This window comes from Gadus chalcogrammus, unplaced genomic scaffold (genome assembly GCF_026213295.1).
Source record: "Gadus chalcogrammus isolate NIFS_2021 unplaced genomic scaffold, NIFS_Gcha_1.0 GACHA067, whole genome shotgun sequence".
NCBI classification, from domain to species: domain Eukaryota; kingdom Metazoa; phylum Chordata; class Actinopteri; order Gadiformes; family Gadidae; genus Gadus; species Gadus chalcogrammus.
The window spans coordinates 13,760-36,806 of NW_026613502.1; the positions used below are offsets into that span (position 1 = coordinate 13,760).

The 23,047-nt window shown below is 44.3% G+C and overlaps 5 non-coding genes across 5 annotated transcripts; all 5 read left to right on the forward strand.

The window, feature by feature from the left end:
* The first annotated feature begins 12,605 nt into the window (after positions 1 to 12,605).
* LOC130378138 (U2 spliceosomal RNA) lies at positions 12,606 to 12,796 on the forward strand. The gene has a single exon (XR_008894524.1). It is a non-coding gene; the product is annotated as a U2 spliceosomal RNA (small nuclear RNA).
* Positions 12,797 to 15,715: 2,919 nt separating this feature from the next.
* LOC130378141 (U2 spliceosomal RNA) lies at positions 15,716 to 15,899 on the forward strand. Its single transcript, XR_008894527.1, has one exon. It is a non-coding gene; the product is annotated as a U2 spliceosomal RNA (small nuclear RNA).
* A 937-nt stretch (positions 15,900 to 16,836) lies between these two features.
* LOC130378143 (U1 spliceosomal RNA) lies at positions 16,837 to 17,001 on the forward strand. The gene has a single exon (XR_008894529.1). It is a non-coding gene; the product is annotated as a U1 spliceosomal RNA (small nuclear RNA).
* A 3,954-nt stretch (positions 17,002 to 20,955) lies between these two features.
* LOC130378140 (U2 spliceosomal RNA) lies at positions 20,956 to 21,146 on the forward strand. Its single transcript, XR_008894526.1, has one exon. It is a non-coding gene; the product is annotated as a U2 spliceosomal RNA (small nuclear RNA).
* A 937-nt stretch (positions 21,147 to 22,083) lies between these two features.
* Positions 22,084 to 22,248, forward strand: LOC130378144 (U1 spliceosomal RNA). The gene has a single exon (XR_008894530.1). It is a non-coding gene; the product is annotated as a U1 spliceosomal RNA (small nuclear RNA).
* Positions 22,249 to 23,047: the final 799 nt, after the last annotated feature.

A 23,047-nucleotide genomic window follows, 5' to 3' on the forward strand; every position in this document is an offset into this window, starting at 1 on the left:
CCACTCGCTCGTCTCCTGGCGCAGCAGCACCTGCTGGGGTGTGGACCCCGGCACCAAATAGGTCTGTCAATTTTGAACATTTAACTTACATCTCCAGAGGCTTAAGTCGCCGTTTTTCAGCACCACCCGGGCGTTTTCAGCTCCGTACCAGTTCAAGTGGTGACCGGTTTAACTGGTGACCCTCAGCCGAATGCTTCGCTTGTTGTCGTGGCTACGCCAGATGTTCGAAATCGGGACCAGACACGTAGCTGTCCTTGCGATTGCCTCTTTGATTTGTTATTCAATAAAATGTCAAAAACATTACAATCTCATTCGTTTTTGGAGTGTAATTGGAAGAAACTTGTCACGTAGAACCGTTCTAAGCCGAAATAAATGGAAAATGAATGTTTAAAATATGATACATTACGGGATTCGAATTCATACCATTGGGGGGAAAAATATAACAATCCGCAATTCCATTCCATTGTGCCATTGACCCACTGGGGGAATAACCGCCGTAGTATAACAGAATTCGCAAATACTTCTTGAAAACACGAAAGGCAGCCAGATCAACTTGTGACCCTACTTTCCATGTAGTTATGACCATGCATTGGTAGCGTATCCCAAAAATAAGACGCCTTTACATCCAGTTAATCCAAACCTAATGTTGTGTTGCCCTCCACTGCTTGAAACTAGCCAAAAACACTGTTATGCGCTCATTCGATCATTTCGGTCGCCTGATGTGGTGTTGTCGCGTCCTCCTTCTTTATATCCTCTCTGTAAGCAATGCAGCGACTTCGGAAATCAATGTGACGCAAGGCGATACCACTTTGAGACACAACGTTTATTCACATGAAAACATACATTACGAGATTCGAACTCGTACCATTGTGGGGAAAAATATAACAATCCGCAATACCATTCCATTGTGCCGTTGACCCACTGGGAAATTCGCCGCCGCAGTATACCTAATAGAATTCGCAAATACTTCTTGAAAACACGAAAGGCAGCCAGATCAACTTGTGACCCTACTTTTTATGTAGTTATGACCATGCATTGGTCGCGTTTCTAAAAAATAAGACGCCTTTACATCCAGTTAATCCAAACCTAATGTTGTGTTGCCCTCCGCTCTTGAAGCGTGGTAAGGTTAGTTTTATATTGGACGTTGGATATTCAACGCATTCGAAAAATCTATTTAGCACTGGCTTCGATGGACGAATTTGTGTCAAACCAACTTAGATGTGTTAATACAAGGCTTACCTATGTAAAACAAAGCACCATTTGATTTTATAAAAAAAAATGTAATGTTAAAAAAGGCTATAAATCTATTTTGCGGCTTGACCTTTTGACCTACCCATATCAAAACACATCTGGTGTAATCAAATAACTGCCCCACACATAAGAGAAAGCTTATTTTCTCAAAACACCTACCCTTTGATTTTATACTATTATTTTAATGTTAAAAAAGGCTATCAATCTATTTTGCGGCTTGACCTTTTGACCTACCCATATCAAAACACATCTGGTGTAATCAACTAACTGCCCCACACATAACACAAAGCTTATTTTTTCCAAAAACCCACGTTTTGATTTTATAAAAAAAATTTAATGTTAAAAAAATATTTATAAAATCAAAGGGTAGGTGTTTTGAGAAAATAAGCTTTGTCTTATGTGTGGGGCAGTTATTTGATTACACCAGATGTGTTTTGATATGGGTAGGTCAAAAGGTCAAGCCGCAAAATAGATTTATAGCCTTTTTTAACATTAAAATAATAGTATAAAATCAAAGGGTAGGTGTTTTGAGAAAATAAGCTTTCTCTTATGTGTGGGGCAGTTATTTGATTACACCAGTTGTGTTTTGATATGGGTAGGTCAAAAGGTCAAGCCGCAAAATAGATTTATAGCCTTTTTTAACATTACATTTTTTTTTATAAAATCAAATGGTGCTTTGTTTTACATAGGTAAGCCTTGTATTAACACATCTAAGTTGGTTTGACACAAATTCGTCCATCGAAGCCAGTGCTAAATAGATTTTTCGAATGCGTTGAATATCCAACGTCCAATATAAAACTAACCTTACCACGCTTCAAGAGCGGAGGGCAACACAACATTAGGTTTGGATTAACTGGATGTAAAGGCGTCTTATTTTTTAGAAACGCGACCAATGCATGGTCATAACTACATAAAAAGTAGGGTCACAAGTTGATCTGGCTGCCTTTCGTGTTTTCAAGAAGTATTTGCGAATTATACTACGTATACTGCGGCGGCAAATTTCCAAGTGGGTCAACGGCACAATGGAATGGTATTGCGGATTGTTATATTTTTCCCCACAATGGTACGAGTTCGAATCTCGTAATGTATGTTTTCATGTGAATAAACGTTGTGTCTCAAAGTGGTATCGCCTTGCGTCACATTGATTTCCGAAGTCGCTGCATTGCTTACAGAGAGGATATAAAGAAGGAGGACGCGACAACACCACATCAGGCGACCGAAATGATCGAATGAGCGCATAACAGTGTTTTTGGCTAGTTTCAAGCAGTGGAGGGCAACACAACATTAGGTTTGGATTAACTGGATTGTAAGGCGTCTTATTTTTGGGATACGCTACCAATGCATGGTCATAACTACATGGAAAGTAGGGTCACAAGTTGATCTGGCTGCCTTTCGTGTTTTCAAGAAGTATTTGCGAATTCTATTATACTACGGCGGTTATTTCCCCAGTGGGTCAACGGCACAATGGAATGGAATTGCGGATTGTTATATTTTTTCCCCCCCAATGGTATGAATTCGAATCCCGTAATGTATCATATTTTAAACATTCATTTTCCATTTATTTCGGCTTAGAACGGTTCTACGTGACAAGTTTCTTCCAATTACACTCCAAAAACGAATGAGATTGTAATGTTTTTGACATTTTATTGAATAACAAATCAAAGAGGCAATCGCAAGGACAGCTACGTGTCTGGTCCCGATTTCGAACATCTGGCGTAGCCACGACAACAAGCGAAGCATTCGGCTGAGGGTCACCAGTTAAACCGGTCACCACTTGAACTGAAACACCGGCTCCCGCGACTCCGGCCCATGCCATGAGGTCCCGCCCACCCTGGTTTGTGTTGTGATTGACAGCACTGTCAGGGCTCTCTGAGCCAGTCAGCCCATGATTGATTGACAATGACAAACATAGACCAATAATATGCGTCGATGCTGGCAACACACTGCTAGCTCTCTGTAGCCCATTGGCCAGCCCAATTGGAGGGAATTTAGAGAGAGAGGAAAAAAGAAAACATAGCGGACCGGACCGGCCCACATTGGGTCAACGGCCCACCGGGACGATGCCCGGTATGCCAGATGGCCAGTCCACCCCTGTCTATCATAAAGAATATCGTCAGACAATGCCAAGGGATCGGTTCTGTCCCGAAAAACCCTCTGTCTCCGAAGAGACGCCTGTACGATAAGTGCGCCGAGGTCCACGGGAACACCCACAAATGGTGACGTCATTGTCGGAGAAGGGGCTAGGAAGCTGTGCGCGACGATTTAAATAGCCGATCTCCGGGTAGACTAAGCTGAAAACCTGCTCCCGACCAAGTTTGGTTGCGAGCATAAGTCACCATGGTGATACAGCGACGCTAAAAGAGATCGACTTTCGTGGTCCAGCTAACCCAGGCTTTGCGCTCAACATACCTCGCTAACCCTCTAATCGAGCTTCGTAGTACAGGCCCCAGGTGTTGTTTGTCTGCAAATAACTCTGCCTCCAGCAACAGGATTGGTGGAAACGTATGAAGTGAATGAAATAAAAGCCCAGTTCACCAGATCTGAGGTCTGAGGTAATTAACCACCTGGAACTTGGTGCGTTTCCTGGAGCTCCGAGGACGGCAGGACGGGTGTTTACCTGGTCGATAAGACTCTGAACCCAGAACCTAAACCCAGACATCCTAAACACAGACCCTGAACCCAGAACCCATTGGCGTCACTATGCTGTTTTATTCGGGGCTAAAGCCCCAGATATTATTTAATTAGCCCTGAGTATAATTTCTGGGTGAAATAAATAAAAAAAATTACAAATATTTATAAGTAGCCTAGCCTAGATAGTCCATATGGCAAGAGAATGAACAGTTAAAAAATATAACCTGTTTACCACGTCAAGGGAATTAACCTCTCCTATCCCCAGTCAGATCCGTGTGTGTACGTGTGTAAGGTCTGTCTCACTTGTATTCATTTTACTCTGAAATAACTTGAATGGAACTTAAGATGTTGGGGATGAGCAGCACAGCAGTCAGGCAGCTGTTTAAAGCTATGATAAACTGTGTGTTTTGTTTATTTAGGGAAAGCATTATGAAAAAATGTGCATGCAAAATAATTGCATTTTCCCTCTGGCCTAAGCCCCGGATGTTTATGAAACTTAGAAACACCCCTGTTCTTTTACTGTAAAGGAGATAGGCCTATTTAAGTCACTATTTGAGGCATCAAATGAAATTAGACAATCAAGCACTTACATCACAATCATTTATTTGATACATATATACACACACTATATATCTGTACATCTATATAGTCTGTATAGTATATATATAGCTCTGGATATACCACCATCCAGGTTGCCCATCAGTTTGTGGAGGGAGGATATTAGCACACACACAACAGTGGAGTCTCCATCACCTCTTCATCAGTGTGTGGAGGGAGGATATGACCACACACACAACAGTGGAGTCTCCATCACCTCTTCATCAGTGTGTGGAGGGAGGATATTACCACACACACAACAGTGGAGTCTCCATCACCTCTTCATCAGTGTGTGGAGGGAGGATATGACCACACACACAACAGTGGAGTCTCAATCCGTGTGTCTAAAGTAAGTTTGGTTTTCATAAGTCCTATCATTACTAGTCCCATCTTTGTCCACTGGGTGGCGCTTTAGAGACTGATTCAACTTGTGCTCCAGCAGCTGCTCTGTGTGGAGAAGCTTTAAGGTAGAACCTTAACACTAACTTAACCTCTTTGTTATTCACTTTATGTCCCCTCTTTGTGGTTCCAGTCGTTACTAAAGGCCTTAGCTGTTCAACCCCATAACAGCAAGTTAATGAATAACTAATATCTCTGACAATTTGACCCAGTTATAAGATCACCTGAAGTAACTGATTAACTAATATCACAGACTATTGAGCCCAGTTGTAAGATAAGCTAATGAATAACTTATATGTATGACTGTTGGAGCCAATTCCTTTGCATCGTGTGTGTGTGTGTGTGTGTGTGTGTGTGTATGTGTGTGGTGTGTGTGTGTGTGTGTGTGTGTGTGTGTGTGTGTGCATGGCCTTGTACTAACCTATTTAAATGGCATTCAAATAGGTGGCATGAATATATATCTCAAACATTGCAGGGATATCAAATGTAGATCAGTGAGGTACTCAGGGATTAAAATCAACTTGTGAATTTATTAATTCAACTGATTTAAAAAATACATAGTTTGCTACATGTGTAAGATGAGCCATGCATAATCAAATAAAACAAATCCCTATACCACACACATGGGTTAACATAAAGAGGTGACTTGCATGAGCATAATGACCATCACTTCTCCTGAGACAATCACCATGTCTTCAAACAATTGACAACAATAGCACTGTCTGTGATCGTGGAATCCATTCATACACCAGGCAGTGTTTGACTCTAACTATAGCATCAACTAGTTATCTTTAATCTATAAGTCAAGTGAGAGCTCTGGTCCAGACAGTGGTTTGTTACCAGTAGAGCTCTGGTCCAGACAGTGGTTTGTTACCAATAGAGCTCTGGTCCAGACAGTGGTTTGTTACCAGTAGAGCTCTGGTCCAGACAGTGGTTTGTTACCAATAGAGCTCTGGTCCAGACAGTGGTTTGTTACCAGTAGAGCTCTGGTCCACACAGTGGTTTGTTACCAGTAGAGCTCTGGTCCAGACAGTGGTTTGTTACCAGTAGAGCTCTGGTCCAGACAGTGGTTTGTTACCAGTAGAGCTCTGGTCCAGACAGTGGTTCGTTACCAGTAGAGCTCTGGTCCAGACAGTGGTTCGTTACCAGTAGAGCTCTGGTCCAGACAGTGGTTTGTTACCAGTAGAGCTCTGGTCCAGACAGTGGTTCGTTACCAGTAGAGCTCTGGTCCAGACAGTGGTCTGTTACCAGTAGAGCTCTGGTCCAGACAGTGGTCCGTTACCAGTAGAGCTCTGGTCCAGACAGTGGTTTGTTACCAGTAGAGCTCTGGTCCAGACAGTGGTCTGTTACCAGTAGAGCTCTGGTCCAGACAGTGGTTTGTTACCAGTAGAGCTCTGGTCCAGACAGTGGTTTGTTACCAGTAGAGCTCTGGTCCAGACAGTGGTTTGTTACCAGTAGAGCTCTGGTACAGACAGTGGTCTGTTACCAGTAGAGCTCTGGTCCAGACAGTGGTTTGTTACCAGTAGAGCTCTGGTCCAGACAGTGGTTTGTTACCAGTAGAGCTCTGGTCCAGACAGTGGTTTGTTACCAGTAGAGCTCTGGTCCAGACAGTGGTTTGTTACCAGTAGAGCTCTGGTCCAGACAGTGGTTTGTTACCAGTAGAGCTCTGGTCCAGACAGTGGTTTGTTACCAGTAGAGCTCTGGTCCAGACAGTGGTTTGTTACCAGTAGAGCTCCGGTCCAGACAGTGGTTTGTTACCAGTAGAGCTCCGGTCCAGACAGTGGTTTGTTACCAGTAGAGCTCTGGTCCAGACAGTGGTTTGTTACCAGTAGAGCTTGGGTCCAGACAGTGGTTTGTTACCAGTAGAGCTCTGGTCCAGACAGTGGTTTGTTACCAGTAGAGCTCAGGTCCAGACAGTGGTTTGTTACCAGTAGAGCTTTGGTCCAGACAGTGGTTTGTTACCAGTAGAGCTCCCGTCCAGACAGTGGTTTGTTACCAGTAGAGCTCTGGTCCAGACAGTGGTTTGTTACCAGTAGAGCTCCGGTCCAGACAGTGGTTTGTTACCAGTAGAGCTCCCGTCCAGACAGTGGTTTGTTACCAGTAGAGCTCCCGTCCAGACAGTGGTTTGTTACCAGTAGAGCTCCCGTCCAGACAGTGGTTTGTTACCAGTAGAGCTCCCGTCCAGACAGTGGTTTGTTACCAGTACTTGTTACCAGTAGAGAAACCGTACGGATTCCGTGCGGTTTGGCAAGAATTCCGTACGGAATCCATACGGTTTTGAATGACTAATAGCCGCGGCTATTAGTCATTCACTCCAGCTATTAGTTATTCACTCCGGCTATTAGTTATTCACTCCGGCTATTAGGTATGCAGAACGAGCCCCTCCCTCTTCTTTGCTTGACCACTAAGTTTGAAGGCTGTCTAACCAATCAGTGAAGAGAAATACCAGACTAAAGTAACGCATTGTCGAGACTAACGCATTGTGCCTCCATGTTTCGCCGTAACATAAAGCTGTGTTGTCTTTACTAGTTTCACTACAATGTAATGACCACTAGCTAGTGGAAAATACATTTGTGTCTAGTACAGTGATATATTTGTATATGTTAGGCTATATATTGAGATGGCAGTGTGCATTGAGTAGGCCATTGAGTAGGCCATAACATCACAATATTTCATGGATGCAAGCAAGCCAAGACAATCAATCTATATCTATAGCCTACATGCCAACACACGCACACACACACACACACACACACACACACACACACACACACACACACACACACACACACACACACACACACACACACACACACACACACACACACACACACACACACACACAAAACCACACACGCACACACGCACACACTTTAAAGACTGGTAAAGCAATAGGAGCCTGCATTGGTCAAAGTTGTTGGGATGCACGTTATTTTATAACAGGCAGGGGCAAAGTTGTGCATTACAATGCAAACACGACAATAATTGGCACCGTTCTTGCGCACTCAGAAGAACATGAACTGAATAAATGCCAGGTATATAGCATATCGGAGACGGGCACACAATCAGTGCATTTGCAAATGAGAGCCTGCAGTATGACCGATCTTGTGACATTATTTAACCAGCTAATACGATCAGACGGATACATCATTGATCACATATAAGCCCACAACAAGCCCAACATCACCACGGCAGGTGCACTCTCTCGCACATTCACACAATCACTCCAACTCCAAGGCAAGGCTGTTTCACTAAGACCACAAACAACCACAATTTACCAGCCTACATATCCACAACAATGCGCAACAATCAGTTCATTGCGTATCTTCTGTTTGGCGTACATGGCTAATTTGCAAAGGCTACTTGCACAGGACTGTCGGCTCCGCTTGTCAAAAAAATAGAACGTATTTGTGAATAAATGCTTTGAATTCTGAATACTGGACTTGGTGAGCTTAAATAGGCTATTAAGTGACCTTTAGTGAGATGGCCTAAAACGGAATACAAATGAATTATTCTAGGACATAGGCTTTCAGGATCAATTCAGAGGTTCAACTGTTCGGGATTCATTTTGCTTAGCCAGTGAAAGTGACCAGCTGTAGATTCCGCACTGTTAAAAATACCTCACTACAAGTAGGCTATAAGTCCTCCAAATAATTCAGCAGAATTGCATTACTGCCACAAGCATAGGCAGCAGTATGCGCTAAAATGGTCCCTGCCAGTGTTTTTCTATTCTGATGTTTGTGGATGAATCTTTCAGCTACAGCTTTGTTACATTTCCTTGCGATGGTTTGCTGGTTTAATACAGCAATACATCAAATGATGTAAGATGATGTGTCCGTTGCGTGGCTGTCATGTGAGAGCCGTATACGCATTTTAAAAACACCTGTAATCAGCGTGACTATGACTTTCCGAGCGGATCATGGGGGGCTCTTCAATCATTTATTTTTCAGGATTTTCTCCCGTCATCCTCCAGTTTATCGCAAACATCTGCAGATAAGTCGGTTTAATTAAATACTCAAGTGAAATACAAGTGTACCTCCAAATTGCACTTATTGTACAGTACTTCGGTAAGGGCATTTACAATCCATCACTAAAGTTTTGATAGAGTATTCTGATTCAGCGGATTTAAAATGTATTTGTATAATCTTCACAAATCTTGCAGCAATGCAATGTTAATATATCATCATGGGAAATGAGTATTCTGATTCAGCGCATTTACTATTTATTTGTATAATCTTCACAACTCACAGCAATGAAATGTTAATTTATCATCATGGGAAATAGCATATAAACAAGCTTCATAAAAATTCATTTCTAAGCAGTAGGCCTACTACATATTTCTCAACGTAAGCATCATGACCATAAGCTATCCCAACGTTTCACACCTTTCACACAGTAGGGCAGCATTAGTCATACATAATTAACAACACATCAAATAAACGTTATTGAGGGATAACAGTGAATAAAACATCTGCGTCTTGGGTAAAGTTGGGCTATGCTTAATGTGAGGAGCAGAGCCCGATTGGAAGGAAGCCCATTCAGGACGAATTTTACCCGGAGAAGGCAGCTTCCAGGCAGATGAAGATGGGGGGCTGTAGATGGATGGTTAAATAATGTCACAAGATCGGTCCTACTGCATGTTCTTCTGAGTGCGCAAGAACGGTGCCAATTATTGTCGTGTTTGCATTGTAATGCACAACTTTGCCCCTCCCTGTTATAAAATAAGGTGCATCCCAACAACTTTAGCCAATGCAGGCTCCTATTGCTTTACCAGTGTGCTTAATGTGTGCTTAATGTGTGTGTGTGTGTGTGTGTGTGTGTGTGTGTGTGTGTGTGTGTGTGTGTGTGTGTGTGTGTGTGTGTGTGTGTGTGTGTGTGTGTGTGTGTGTGTGTGTGTGTGTGTGTGTGTGTGTGTGTGTGTGTGTCTGCGTGTTGTCATGTAGGCTATAGATATAGATCGATTGTCTTGGCTTGCTTGCATCCATGAAATATTGTAATGTTATGGCCGAGCTGGCTACTGCATATCGCGAACAATCTGGGGATGAGGGCATCCCCGAATAATGATGGGTATTTCGCACACTGCCATCTCAATATATAGCCTAACATATACAAATATATCACTGTACTAGACACAAATATATTTTCCACTAGCTAGTGGTGGTCATTACATTGTAGTGAAACTAGTAAAGACAACACAGCCTTATGTTACGGCGAAACATGGAGGCACTGACTGCCGCTCTAGTTTCGACAATGCGTTACTTTAGTCTGGTCTTTCTCTTCACTGATTGGTTAGACAGCCTTCAAACTTAGTGGTCAAGCAAAGAAGGGGAGGGGCTCGTTCTGCATACCTAATAGCCGGAGTGAATAACTAATAGCCGGAGTGAATGACTAATAGCCGCGGCTATTAGTCATTCAAAACCGTACGGAATCCGTACGGAATCCGTACGGAAACCGTACGGATTCCGTACGGAATTCTTGCAAAACCGTACGGAAACCGTACGGTTTTGCACTTTTACCGCGCCAATCTAGGTCCGGATTGTGGCCTTCTTGGCTTTCCATAGGCTTCAGCCGGGTGGAGGACGACAAACCCAGTGGGCTGAACGGGCCGGTTCGCTGGAGTCACAGGCTCATCAACAAATAATCTGGAAATATAAAATACACATGTGATCAGTATTGATATGACGTGTGTGCTATTTGCTTTCCACAGCCAACAGGTGAAACAAAGTGCTTATGACAACTTAGCTCCGCTTCTCACCACGTCTCTTTCCAGCCTGGTGATGGATGTGCCGGTACTGGACCTGAGGCCGGTCTGGCGGAGCAGTCGCTCCTTCTGCCACTTCAGCAGCTCGTTCTGCTCTCCCTGCTGGCAGTACTGGAACAGCAGCCACACCAGCCAGCCGACATCATTCTCCACAAGCCACCTGAAGGTCTGACCGGCGTGCTTCCCGAACGTGATGACCAGCTGACCTTTCCAAAGGTCTCTGCTGTCTTGAGATCCAGCCATTTAGGGTCAACAACAGTGCTGCTGCGGGCCTCTGCCACAGACCTTGCTGCCTCTGTACAGTACAGCCTGGCCTCTCCTTGCCGGTACAAAATGATGTTGAGGTACTGGTGTAGCTGTTGATGGCTGACCAGCGATGGTTTAGTGGCCAAGCTCTTCCCGCAGACATCACAGGTAAAGGTCTCCCGGGCGATGGCATGGATCTTCAGATGCCTCGCCAGGTTGGACTTTTCACCGAATGTCTTGTCGCACACGGTGCACTGATGTGTAGGCATGTTCCATCTGGTACTGTAAAACATGAATAAATGAGTAAAACTAAAAGCAGATCATTTAGATTGACAATATGTAGCCCTTTATTATACAGAAATCTGCTGTTGGTGTATTAGCCTAGGACAACAAGCTCGCCAGATTGTCAAGAGATTAACACGGTCGCCAAATTGCTTCATGTTACAATCACTCTCGCATCAGCTGTTGTCTCAACAGTCACATTTACCCATATTAACACATATCCACATCAAATTGACCAAGAAAACGTTGATTGTCGCCGAAAAGCAACAAGTTTGCAGGTATGCGACGTAGCCCTTACTATTGTAAACAGTGTCGTTGTCGATAGTTTAAATGTTCTTTTCCCTCACTCTCCACCTCATCCCTAACTCTCCACCTCAAGCTGGTGTGTAGTGAGCGTTCGGGCGTCGATTGGTCGCCGTGCATCACCCAAGTGGGTGCTACATATTGGTGGTGGTTAGTGAGGTCCCCCCCTTCACTTTAGTCGTCTTTTGAGTGTTATTAATTCTTCATGTTTAACCTCTGTCTTATAACTTTATGCTCTGTAAGGTGACCTTGAGTGTCTTGAAAGGCGCCCTTTAAATAAAATTATTATTATTATTATTATTATTTGTTAGCCGCGCCTAGCTATCGTCACAAAACACACATTAATCAGCTTATTATTTCAACAACCCTTGGGTGAATATAGTAATGCCATACACCGTTGGAAAGCTTAGATTGCCACGATTAGGGTTAGGGTTGCTCACCGACAAAACGGCGATAGGTTGACTAAAGTCTACCCAGCAGCTAAAAACGTAACCTCTACGTCTTCCCTTTATACACAACGACCACGTTATGACACGGTCGAAATCTTTTCTCTTTCTACAAAATCGAAACAGCTTAATACAAACCGTAAAAAAAAATGTCTAATTATTAAATAGCAAACGATGCAGGGGATAAAATTTACCTGAGTGAATCCTCCGTTGACTGCTTCACCGGGGAATACCACGTGCTGTAAGCTATTTTCTTTTTCAACTCGAGCTCATTGGCTGCAATAGAGTTCCGGGTGTTATAGATATATATTTATTTGTCATTGGACAGAAGTACAACGAAATTCAGTGCACTCACGTACTGGTCTAATTTAAAAAGGTAACATAATAAATAATAAATAAAGAAAGAAAATACATTCAACATTTCGTTCACTCACTGCTTCACCTGTAGTCTCATATAAGCCTCCACTGCTCCAAACTCTATTTGTGAAACATGCAGACGGAATAGTGAGACTGCCAGCAGGCAGCAGCAAAGAGATGTAGCGACCTCGGTTTATTTCTCCAGCTTTCACAGACACACAAACACGCACACAGATTGCTTGGTCTTTTTTTTGTTTCGTCGTTGTCTGTTAAACCGCCAAGTGGAGCGACGTGTCTGGGAAGCTAGCCTCTTGGTCTGAGCATGTGTGTGCATCGCTTCTCGGCCTTTTGGCTAAGATCAAGTGTAGTATCTGTTCTTATCAGTTTAATGTCTGATACGTCCCCTACCCGGGGACCATATATTAAATTGATTTTTTGAACTGGGAGATGGAAAAGGGGCTTGCTCCGTCCACTCCACGCATCGACCTGGTATTGCAGTAACTCCAGGACCGGTGCACCCCTCTCTCACTGTGAAAAACAAAACTAAACTCCTCCTGAGAGTACACCCGTCCGCCTGTAGACAATAAAGTGTCATTTACAATTCACAAACGCACTGTTTACAATTACTCCAACGATATTCTGTTGTAGTGATGTTATGGTTTGCGTCGAGGCATCGGGGCGTGTGTCGAGTACCTCGGCTCCTCCCCCAGCGATGCTCCGTATCACATAGGCGAAATGACTTGGCGCGTGACGTTCGAGGCTTCATCTCGGGCTGTTCCGCGATATGGGTTCACAATTGGCACATTTCTACAAAAAGAAGACCCTACCCAGTTCCAAGATCACTTTTATGGCTATGTAATTAATCACACTCGTTCTCAGACATCATGCAGTTCTATTATTACAATTATTAGTAGGCTACTGTAGTTATAAGACAATCTATTTTGCCCGGGATGACTTAAAACCTTTGTCAAATGATTTGTTCTCTACCATGAGCTCGGGAGATATTTATGAACGGCACACTCACACGTATCACTGAAATGACTTTAATTCTTAAACGTTTTGATGTTGTACGAAGCAAACATCACATCATCACAGGAAACTCTTTCTTTCATCATAATTTCATTCCTTGTCCCTAGCGTACTCATTTGAAGCTTCGAGGTCGAACCACTTTGATGGTTCACCTGGCTGCGAGGCTTTGACGTTTCATGAGGCATCATCTCGCCACCACTATTCTGTTGTTTAAGAAAGAAAAAAGGATTCTTTCTGTGGCGTGTCGATAACTCGGACCTCCAGGTTTCCTTTCGTTATAATAATAATAATAATAATACATTTAATTTAGAGGCGCCTTTCAAAACACCCAAGGTCACCTTACAGAGCATATAGTCATCATACATTTAAAAAAAAAAAAAACAAGACATTGTGGAAAAAATAAATAAATAAATAAATAAATAAACATAAGCAATAATAAATAAATAAAACAAAAACAAGACAAAACAAAACAAAAAAACAAACAAAACAGTGATCAGTTAGACGTTGTGTGCGAGTTTGAACAGGTGAGTTTTGAGTTGTGACTTGAAGGTTGTAATGGTGTCTGACTGTTTTATGTGTGGGGGGAGGGAGTTCCAGAGCCTGGGTGCTGAACAGCTGAATGACCGGGCACCCATTGAAGTGAGTCGTGATGTGGGGATACATAGTAGTCCAGCAGAGGTTGAGCGGAGGGAGCGGGAGGGAGTGTATTCTTGGAGGAGGTCGCAGAGATAACTGGGGGCTATGTTGTGGAGAGCTTTGTAGGTGAGGAGTAGGGTTTTGTATTGGATGCGGTAGTGTACTGGGAGCCAGTGAAGTTGAATGAGGACAGGGGTGATGTGGTCAGATGATTTGGTGCGGGTGATGATCCGGGCGGCTGAGTTCTGAATGATCTGCAGTCTGTTGATGAGTTTGGTGGGGAGTCCGGTGAGGAGGGCGTTGCAGTAGTCTATGAGTGATGTGACAAATGAGTGAACTAGGATTTCAGTGCTGGATTGGGTCAGTGATGGGCGGAGTCTGGCGATGTTGCGGAGGTGGAAGAATGCAGTCCGGGTGATGTTGTGAATATGGGGTGCGAATGAGAGGGTGTTGTCCAGGATGACGCCGAGGCTCTTGACTTTGGAGGAGAAGGGTACTGGGAATCCATCGATAATTATGAGTGGAGCTGGGGTGTGTTGTGATTTAGTGAGGGTGGATTTGGATCCGATGAGCAGGGCCTCGGTCTTGTTTCCATTGAGTTTCAGGAAGTTCCTGCTCAACCAGCTCCGGATCTCTTCCAGGCACGTGATGAGGGAGGTGGGGGGGATGGCAGCGGTGGGTTTGGTGGAGATATAGACCTGTGTGTCGTCAGCGTAGCAATGAAAATGGACCCCGTGGTGACGGAGGAGTATGCCCAGCGGGAGGAGGTAAGTGGTGAAGAGGAGTGGACCCAAGACTGACCCCTGGGGGACACCCAGTGAGACACCTGAACACCCAGACTTGTGGTTGCTTAGTTGAACAAATTGTTGACGGCCGGTGAGGTAGGATGTAAACCAGGAGAGTGCAGCACCAGTGATCCCAATACCAGCTAGGCGGTTCAGGAGCAGAGGGTGGGAGATGGTGTCGAATGCTGCGCTGAGATCGAGGAGGATGAGAATGGTGAGTAATCCAGAGTCGGCTGCAAGGAGGAGGTCATTGGTGATTTTGACTAGGGCTGTTTCAGTGCTGTGTTTTGGACGGAAGCCAGATTGGAACGGTTCGTGGAGATTGTTAGTGTCGAGGTGGGACTGTAGTTGTGCGGCAACCACCCTTTCAAGTGTTTTGGAGATGAAAGGGAGATTGGAGATGGGCCGGTAATGGTTAAGGTCAGTTGGGTCAGCACCAGGTTTTTTTAGGATGGGAGTGATGGCAGCCAGCTTGAGAGTGGGGGGTACGGTACCAGTAGTGAGGGAGGAGTTAATTATGTTGGTGATCATGGGGGAGATGGACGGAAGACATGCTTTGACAAGGGAGGTGGGAAGAGGATTGAGCTGACAGGTGGTGGTTTTGGCTTTGCGGAATAATTCTGAAACGGTCTGTTCTGTTACTAGGGTGAAGTCAGAGAGGGAGCTGATGAGAGGTTGGCCAGAGGTGATCATCCAGGGTGGGTCATCAGAGGGGGTGCGAGATGAAGCCAGTTGTTGGTGAATGGTGTTGATTTTAGAGCTGAAGAAGTCAAGGAACGCAGTGCATTGGGTGGTGGAAATGTCTGGAGGGAGAGATTTAGGAGGCTGAAGTAAGTGGCTGACTGTTGAGAAGAGGACTCTGCTGTTGCCTGTACCAGTGTTGATGAGGTTGGAGTAGTATGAGGTTTTGGCAGTGGTGAGGGCATTCTTGTAGTGATGGAGGTGGTCCGAATACATTTGGCGGTGTACAGTGAGTTGAGTCTTATTGTAGAGTCGCTCCAGTCGACAAGATCAAGTGTAGTATCTGTTCTTATCAGTTTAATATCTGATACGTCCCCTACCCGGGGACCATATATTAAATAGATTTTTCGAACTGGGAGATGGAAAAGGGGCTTGCTCCGTCCACTCCACGCATCGACCTGGTATTGCAGTAACTCCAGGACCGGTGCACCCCTCTCTCACTGTGAAAAACAAAACTAAACTCCTCCTGAGAGTACACCCGTCTGCCTGTAGACAATAAAGTGTCATTTACAATTCACAAACGCACTGTTTACAATTACTCCAACGATATTCTGTTGTAGTGATGTTATGGTTTGCGTCGAGGCATCGGGGCGTGTGTCGAGTACCTCGGCTCCTCCCCCAGCGAAGCTCCGTATCACATAGGCGAAATGACGTGGCGCGTGACGTTCGAGGCTTCATCTCGGGCTGTTCCGCGATATGGGTTCACAATTGGCACATTTCTACAAAAAGAAGACCCTACCCAGTTCCAAGATCACTTTTATGGCTATGTAATTAATCACACTCGTTCTCAGACATCATGCAGTTCTATTATTACAATTATTAGTAGGCTACTGTAGTTATAAGACAATCTATTTTGCCCGGGATGACTTAAAACCTTTGTCAAATGATTTGTTCTCTACCATGAGCTCGGGAGATATTTATGAACGGCACACTCACACGTATCACTGAAATGACTTTAATTCTTAAACGTTTTGATGTTGTACGAAGCAAACATCACATCATCACAGGAAACTCTTTCTTTCATCATAATTTCATTCCTTGTCCCTAGCGTACTCATTTGAAGCTTCGAGGTCGAACCACTTTGATGGTTCACCTGGCTGCGAGGCTTTGACGTTTCATGAGGCATCATCTCGCCACCACTATTCTGTTGTTTAAGAAAGAAAAAAGGATTCTTTCTGTGGCGTGTCGATAACTCGGACCTCCAGGTTTCCTTTCGTTATGCTTCCATCACGCTGATTTCAGATTCGCCTGTCATCGTGTGACCGGTGGTCTACAGTGTTTATTAAAGTCTAGACATCTCCGAATGCTTTGCAACCGTTCTCCTGGGGAACACGCGTGGGCATCGTTCAGCCCACCTGAACGTGTACAACTCATACTTACCTGGCAAGGGAGATACCATGATCAAGAAGGTGGTTCACCCATAGCGAGGCTCAGCCATTGCACTGAGGCTGTTGCTGACCCGTGCGAATTCCCCAAATGTGGGAATCTCGATTGCATAATTTCTGGTAGTGGGGGACTGCGTTCGCGCTCTCCCCTGATCATGTTGTTCTAAAGAAATAATAGCTATGAATGATACCACCCTGAGCACGCCCGATCTCGTCTGATCTCGGAGGCTAAGCAGGGTCCGGCCTGGTTAGTACTTGGATGGGTGACCGCCTGGGAATGGCTCATGACCCCCCAAAGTCCCTATCCCTCAACACTGGGATCGATCCAAAAGGATCGAGGATCAAAACGGACGGCTCCATCTGGTGGCCACTGGTGGGTGGTTTTATTTTCAGAAATGTCATGTGCAAGGCCTAGATTATCAAAATCCACTAGTCTGCTGGATGTTTTGTTTATTATTTTCATACTTTGAGTGGATGTAGCTGATGAGATTCATACAATCAAGTGGAAAAGTGTTAAATTGTTACATTTTTGGGCTGAATTAAGAAAAATAATAAGAGCCATTCACAGAACTCATTGTTTTGACCACACAGGGAGTGCAGCCATCACAGTGGGGGTGTATTCACACCTCTGGTTGCGGGAGTGAAGACACAAGGACTTCTAATTTCTTTGGTGTGTTTTTTCTTTCCAATACCCCACCCCTTCTGAAACCCAAGCACACTGAGACTCCAAAATACTTTTACAACTTTTATTTTTCAACCAGAATGTGTTTAATTGAAAAGGCAATCCATATAAACACAAATAAACAAGATCATTTTAGTTAAAAGCTCGCCCACCACGACTAGGTACAGATCTACAGGCGAGAACACGAGAGCATGAGACGAGAGACAAACATGTACTACCATTTGCAAACATTTAGTTAAACATGGAGCTGACAGACATACACACATCACAAGGACAGGCACATATAAATAACATTAATAATAATAAAAAACACTCAACAATTAAAGAACACACACACACACACACACACACACACACACACACACACACACACACACACACACACACACACACACACACACACACACACACACACACACACACACACACACACACACTTGTACTTAAGATACAAATCAACAATTGGCTTGTACAGGCTAAAGTGCAATAATGAACATGATTATCCATAGACTCGGGTGACCAATCAACAAATAAAGGCTCAAGCTGTTCCTCCCTTTTGTGTTTTCTTGAGCAAACTTTTGTTAAAACTGAAGCAGACAAATACATACAAACATCACAAAGACATGAAGCTGACAAAGACAAACAACATGCATGACAAAAACACAGATTATCTGAACATGAACAACCACTAAAGGGTATGTAAACTGATTGTGTTAGATTGGAACTGATTATGGTTTAAAAGATTGGCCTCGATATTGAACATAGAGCAGAATGGATACTACAAAGTTAATTTTAACAGCAATATAAATAATAATAAATAAAAAGCGAACAAAAGAACTTCAAGTAAATCTGCAAAGTGCCTTTTTTTTTAACGATATAAATAAATAGATAGTGCTTAATGAAGCACTTTAAAAAACACCCACAAAGACAAAGACAAACACACACAAACAAGCCTCTTTCTCTCTCTTACAGATGGCACAGGAACAGTGGCATCACAGAGGTAAGTTATTCACACACACACACACACACACACACACACACACACACACACACACACACACACACATACACACACGCATTTCCAGGTATTTACACAGTCCTCCTGTCCAACTCTGCATCCACGACACTCTTAAAGTGTTCAAAGTTGTCATACACCACATTGTAAAAGCCAGGGGTAGTGGACTTCCTAGTGGATGGACAGTAGGAAAACATTTTCTGCATGCTTCCAGCCACTTTGTCCTTGAAAGGGTTGTACCTCTTCCACTGTCCACCACAGTTTGCCATGTGGCAAGCCCCACATGGCCTTGAGGACTTGTTAGGCATGAATGTCTTCACTGTTGGTGCAGGAGGGACAAGGCTCTGGCTGCAGGATGGCCCACGAAACAGGACGGAGGGGGCCTGTGGCTGTGCGGGGAGGACCAGCAGTATGGGTGCTGCCGACACAGGGGGTGGGCCGTAGGTCAACGCAGCAGGTGGCCTCGGCTGGAGGTGGGTGGGCGCAGGAGGCCTCGGCAGAATGGGGGTGAGCGCAGCAGGCTTCAGCCGGGTGGAGGACGACAAACCCAGTGGGCTGAACGGGCCGGTTCGCTGGAGTCACAGGCTCATCAACAAATAATCTGGAGATATAAAATACACATGTGATCAGTATTGATATGACGTGTGTGCTATTTGCTTTCCACAGCCAACAGGTGAAACAAAGTGCTTATGACAACTTAGCTCCGCTTCTCACCACGTCTCTTTCCAGCCTGGTGATGGATGTGCCGGTACTGGACCTGAGGCCGGTCTGGCGGAGCAGTCGCTCCTTCTGCCACTTCAGCAGCTCGTTCTGCTCTCCCTGCTGGCAGTACTGGAACAGCAGCCACACCAGCCAGCCGACATCATTCTCCACAAGCCACCTGAAGGTCTGACCGGCGTGCTTCCCGAACGTGATGACCAGCTGACCTTTCCAAAGGTCTCTGCTGTCTTGAGATCCAGCCATTTAGGGTCAACAACAGTGCTGCTGCGGGCCTCTGCCACAGACCTTGCTGCCTCTGTACAGTACAGCCTGGCCTCTCCTAGCCGGTACAAAATGATGTTGGGGTACTGGTGTAGCTGTTGATGGCTGACCAGCGATGGTTTAGTGGCCAAGCTCTTCCCGCAGACATCACAGGTAAAGGTCTCCCTGGCGTCTGCATGGATCTTCAGATGACTCGCCAGGTTGGACTTTTCACCGAATGTCTTGTCGCACACGGTGCACTGATGTGTAGGCATGTTCCATCTGGTACTGTAAAACATGAATAAATGAGTAAAACTAAAAGCAGATCATTTAGATTGACAATATGTAGCCCTTTATTATACAGAAATCTGCTGTTGGTGTATTAGCCTAGGACAACAAGCTCGCCAGATTGTCAAGAGATTAACACGGTCGCCAAATTGCTTCATGTTACAATTACTCTCGCATCAGCTGTTGTCTCAACAGTCACATTTACCCATATTAACACATATCCACATCAAATTGACCAAGAAAACGTTGATTGTCGCCGAAAAGCAACAAGTTTGCAGGTATGCGACGTAGCCCTTACTATTGTAAACAGTGTCGTTAGCCGCGCCTAGCTATCGTCACAAAACACACATTAATCAGCTTATTATTTCAACAACCCTTGGGTGAATATAGTAATGCCATACACCGTTGGAAAGCTTAGATTGCCACGATTAAAACGAGACTTCCCACGGGTAATATGGTTGCTCACCGACAAAACGGCGATAGGTTGACTAAAGTCTACCCAGCAGCTAAAAACGTAACCTCTACGTCTTCCCTTTATACACAACGACCACGTTATGACACGGTCGAAATCTTTTCTCTTTCTACAAAATCGAAACAGCTTAATACAAACCGTAAAAAAAAATGTCTAATTATTAACTAGCAAACGATGCAGGGGATAACATTTACCTGAGTGAATCCTCCGTTGACTGCTTCACCGGGGAATACCACGTGCTGTAAGCTATTTTCTTTTTCAACTCGAGCTCATTGGCTGCAATAGAGTTCCGGGTGTTATAGATATATATTTATTTGTCATTGGACAGAAGTACAACGAAATTCAGTGCACTCACATACTGGTCTAATTTAAAAAGGTAACATAATAAATAATAAATAAAGAAAGAAAATACATTCAACATTTCGTTCACTCACTGCTTCACCTGTAGTCTCATATAAGCCTCCACTGCTCCAAACTCTATTTGTGAAACATGCAGACGGAATAGTGAGACTGCCAGCAGGCAGCAGCAAAGAGATGTAGCGACCTCGGTTTATTTCTCCAGCTTTCACAGACACACAAACACGCACACAGATTGCTTGGTCTTTTTTTTGTTTCGTCGTTGTCTGTTAAACCGCCAAGTGGAGCGACGTGTCTGGGAAGCTAGCCTCTTGGTCTGAGCATGTGTGTGTATCGCTTCTCGGCCTTTTGGCTAAGATCAAGTGTAGTATCTGTTCTTATTAGTTTAATATCTGATACGTCCCCTACCCGGGGACCATATATTAAATTGATTTTTCGAACTGGGAGATGGAAAAGGGGCTTGCTCCGTCCACTCCACGCATCGACCTGGTATTGCAGTAACTCCAGGACCGGTGCACCACTCTCTCACTGTGAAAAACAAAACTAAACTCCTCCTGAGAGTACACCCGTCCGCCTGTAGACAATAAAGTGTCATTTACAATTCACAAACGCACTGTTTACAATTACTCCAACGATATTCTGTTGTAGTGATGTTATGGTTTGCGTCGAGGCATCGGGGCGTGTGTCGAGTACCTCGGCTCCTCCCCCAGCGAAGCTCCGTATCACATAGGCGAAATGACGTGGCGCGTGACGTTCGAGGCTTCATCTCGGCCTGTTCCGCGATATGGGTTCACAATTGGCACATTTCTACAAAAAGAAGACCCTACCCAGTTCCAAGATCACTTTTATGGCTATGTAATTAATCACACTCGTTCTCAGACATCATGCAGTTCTATTATTACAATTATTAGTAGGCTGCTGTAGTTATAACACAATCTATTTTGCCCGGGATGACTTAAAACCTTTGTCAAATGATTTGTTCTCTACCATGAGCTCGGGAGATATTTATGAACGGCACACTCACACGTATCACTGAAATGACTTTAATTCTTAAACGTTTTGATGTTGTACGAAGCAAACATCACATCATCACAGGAAACTCTTTCTTTCATCATAATTTCATTCCTTGTCCCTAGCGTACTCATTTGAAGCTTCGAGGTCGAACCACTTTGATGGTTCACCTGGCTGCGAGGCTTTGACGTTTCATGAGGCATCATCTCGCCACCACTATTCTGTTGTTTAAGAAAGAAAAAAGGATTCTTTCTGTGGCGTGTCGATAACTCGGACCTCCAGGTTTCCTTTCGTTATGCTTCCATCACGCTGATTTCAGATTCGCCTGTCATCGTGTGACCGGTGGTCTACAGTGTTTATTAAAGTCTAGACATCTCCGAATGCTTTGCAACCGTTCTCCTGGGGAACACGCGTGGGCATCGTTCAGCCCACCTGAACGTGTAAAACTCATACTTACCTGGCAAGGGAGATACCATGATCAAGAAGGTGGTTCACCCATAGCGAGGCTCAGCCATTGCACTGAGGCTGTTGCTGACCCGTGCGAATTCCCCAAATGTGGGAATCTCGATTGCATAATTTCTGGTAGTGGGGGACTGCGTTCGCGCTCTCCCCTGATCATGTTGTTCTAAAGAAATAATAGCTATGAATGATACCACCCTGAGCACGCCCGATCTCGTCTGATCTCGGAGGCTAAGCAGGGTCCGGCCTGGTTAGTACTTGGATGGGTGACCGCCTGGGAATGGCTCATGACCCCCCAAAGTCCCTATCCCTCAACACTGGGATCGATCCAAAAGGATCGAGGATCAAAACGGACGGCTCCATCTGGTGGCCAATGGTGGGTGGTTTTATTTTCAGAAATGTCATGTGCAAGGCCTAGATTATCAAAATCCACTAGTCTGCTGGATGTTTTGTTTATTATTTTCATACTTTGAGTGGATGTAGCTGATGAGAGTCATACAATCAAGTGGAAAAGTGTTAAATTGTTACATTTTTGGGCTGAATTAAGAAAAATAATAAGAGCCATTCACAGAACTCATTGTTTTGACCACACAGGGAGTGCAGCCATCACAGTGGGGGTGTATTCACACCTCTGGTTGCGGGAGTGAAGACACAAGGACTTCTAATTTCTTTGGTGTGTTTTTTCTTTCCAATACCCCACCCCTTCTGAAACCCAAGCACACTGAGACTCCAAAATACTTTTACAACTTTTATTTTTCAACCAGAATGTGTTTCATTGAAAAGGCAATCCATATAAACACAAATAAACAAGATCATTTTAGTTAAAAGCTCGCCCACCACGACTAGGTACAGATCTACAGGCGAGAACACGAGAGCATGAGACGAGAGACAAACATGTACTACCATTTGCAAACATTTAGTTAAACATGGAGCTGACAGACATACACACATCAC